Here is a 3,452-nt window from a genome sequence, read left to right on the forward strand (position 1 = left end):
ATTTGTATAGTATTATATTAAGAATGTCAATCGACCAATGTTAAATTGATATTCAATACTTTTGTCAATTATCTCATATTTCTTAAAATGATGAAAAGTTAAACTTCACAAAAAGTTCACTAATAAAATAATAAATAAATCATAGTAAATCGAAATTTAAGGAAAAGTGTCAAATAAAGAATAATTATTTCACAAGCCATGAAATGCACATTGCATAATTCTAAATTGACTCGAATGTAAGATTCAATTATCTTAAGCATTCTCTAAGCAATTAGTGTAACTCAAAATAGGTTTTCACTACCATAAGATGAGTAACTCTTATAATTGATTAATGAATAAGCATGTATAAGTGACTAGGGATTTGCCATGCATAAACTTCAAAGTTTACATAATGTGAAATGCCATTTCAATAGAAATCTCAAATATAAAATTTAGTTATCCTCTAGTTTTTAAGATATATATTAGTGAAAATAAGTCCTTAAGTACTGATAATACGTGCACAAGCTTTAAAATATTCACCACAAGAAGATTTTCAAAATTGAAAATAGACAACTACATGTGCTCCCATTTTTAGGCATCATGAATGTGGATATGTCACAACAACTCTTGGGTCCTACATATTTGATGTTGCTCACCCATGTAATGTTTTTTTAATTTTTGGAAGCTACTTGAAATTTGGAAATACACACCCACCCAACCCCCTTAAGGTGGAGGAATCCCTTAATTAACCATCATATGTATATGTTTTGCACCATGAACCATAGCCAGTGGCATCACCCATGTAATGATGTAGCATGGGCATGACAATTGATAAGGGACGTATATAAGTTTGAATTATTTGATGGCTATGCAAGTTTGTGTGTGCGCGTAAGTGATTGAAAAACAAATGCTTCCAAAGTTTGCAAAAACATTAACAAAAAAGTGAAATTGTCAATTGGGTCTAAATGCTATCTTAATATCTATTAAGTGTTGGGACATACAATCATGAAAACTTGGGATTGATGTTGAATAGAATAATTAAATAAGATTGTATCAGTTTCTATATCCATCCCTTAACACTGCCATAAAATTTCATTATCATGATCCTAGATCAATGCCCATTTTGAATACTAAGGCTCATATTCTTGTGTGTATTTAGTCCCAAGATGAGATACATGTGGGGACCACTTTAGATTTGATGGCCATGGAAAATTGTAAAGAGTTGAAACTCCAGATCTTTCATTGCAAAATTTCATGGTAAGTCCATCTACCAAATCTGTGATTCGGAAGGCCACACACAAGAAGTTTGTACGTCAAAATATGATTCTTCACAATACTGTAAGAATAAATATATGAATTAGAAAAGATGATGAAGCATACTAGAGTAAATCATGCCTCAAATAAATTTTGATTCGAGTTCTTCTATTGGTCTCAAGTCGATCCATGAAAGTGTATCTCAAGTGGTAGCTATCCATCCATAGCACAATGATTTGATTTATGTTTTCCCATTTTAATTAATTTTAAAATCCTAAATTCAAAAGATTGCAATTTTCTAAGAACAAAAAAATTACCAAGATGTTTAATATTTTAGTCTTCTGACACATGCAAAATTTCATGTTTTAGTCTTGATGGCACATGTACTAAAAAAGTATAACGAGGTCACTAAATTTTTAGAACATCCATACATGGATGATATCTCCATGCCCTTCTATTTGCACATGTAATCTATTAAGTATGCTTGAACATATAATAGCACATGTAGAGCATGGGCATACACATAACAACATGGGTATACACATATAAAGCATGGTCCTAAATATTTTGGTTACAATAAATTGAATGTATTAGTGAGATGAAGGAATGGAAAGTAGAGAACTAAGTGGACATGTGAAGTAGAGGCACATCCAAACTATCAAGATGAGGCAATGGATGTATGGTAGAGTGTGTGTGGTTGTAATTGCAAGAAGAGGACTTGTGAGTGTTCTACCAAGTCATGAACAATGTTGAGAAATCAACGAGTTAGTCCTGAACCTCTGGTACTCTTGAGCAATGTTGCCAATAGTGGAATATCATTGAGCAAGTCATGTACATTTGCTTACAAGTAGCTTTTTGATTGCATGGATTTGCAAAAAAAAATTTGTATCACGTTGTGGCTAATTGTTATGATAGAAAGCATGCATGTTTACCGTTAAAAGCAATGTTGCTCTTGAAGAGGCCATATGCAAACATGTGTTGCAACATGTGTTTTCCATAACATTGCTAATTTTAGATCGGTCTAGAATGTCATTGCTTTATTAGTTTATTCAAATGTTGATGTGGAAAGCCCCATTGATGGTACTAGATTGATCTTCCCAAGGAGAGATGAAAGAAAAGGGGGAGTCAAGATAGGATCTATAGAACGTCCATAGATGGATGATATCTCCATGTTCTTCTATTTGCACATGTAATCCATTAATGTATGCTCTTCGATACATGTGCTTATGAGCTATGCTTATGTTATGTTTTATCTATGTGTGTATGTCATGCTATGCCTCTCCTTATGTTATGCAATGCTTATGCTTATGTTATGTTTTTCTTATGCTATGCCTATGTCTTTGTACCTATGTTTTTATGCCTAAGTCATGCTATGCCTATCCTTATGTTATGCATTTCCATGTGTTATTTATTTATTTCGACCATGAATATATGGCAGATTGACTTGAAGTTTTTAAAAAGGGAGACTCTTCACAAATCAAAGATGGAGATTTTTTTAACATTATCATATTCTTTATGCCTTGTATATTATACATAATACATGTAGCTTGTATATTATACAACATACATGCTACATGTATTATACATTATACATTATGCATTATACATCATACATGCTACGTGCATTAGGCTATGTTATGTTATGCTATGTACACTATGATTTGTCCTACTTTCATGCTTATGCTAAGTTTATGGCATTTGTCCTACTTCTATATGCATATAGACAACATTCATACATCTGGGTATTGTCGATGTATTTGTAGTTACAAGTGTAAATATAGTCCTGCCGGGTTTCAAATGGTGAGTCGAAGAACATATTTTGATCACTGTCAACAAGATATAAATGGAAACATTCACCCTAATGTCCAAAGGAGAATAGAGTGGGTATCGTCGATGTACTTGTAGTTATAAGTGTAAATATAGTCCTGCTGGGTTTCAAATGGTGAGTCGAAGAACATATTTTGATCATTGTCAACAAGATATAAATGGAAACATTCACCCTAATGTCCAAAGGAGAATAGAGCATGAAACATCAAGAAGCATGTTCTTACAATGCACACAAAGTGATCATGTAATAGCTATTGAACCAAGATGCTCAAAGGAGAATATGATGTACTTGTGTTGCATATTGTATTGGAGGGAGAGAGGTTACTTCCTCAACCTATGTTAGGCACAAAAGATTATTTCAAAAGTATGGGACCATGTTGTCACATGTAGGA

Source organism: Cibotium barometz, chromosome 64 (assembly GCF_041138505.1).
Source record: "Cibotium barometz isolate CiBa-2024 chromosome 64, ASM4113850v1, whole genome shotgun sequence".
Taxonomy (NCBI): Eukaryota; Viridiplantae; Streptophyta; class Polypodiopsida; order Cyatheales; family Cibotiaceae; genus Cibotium; species Cibotium barometz.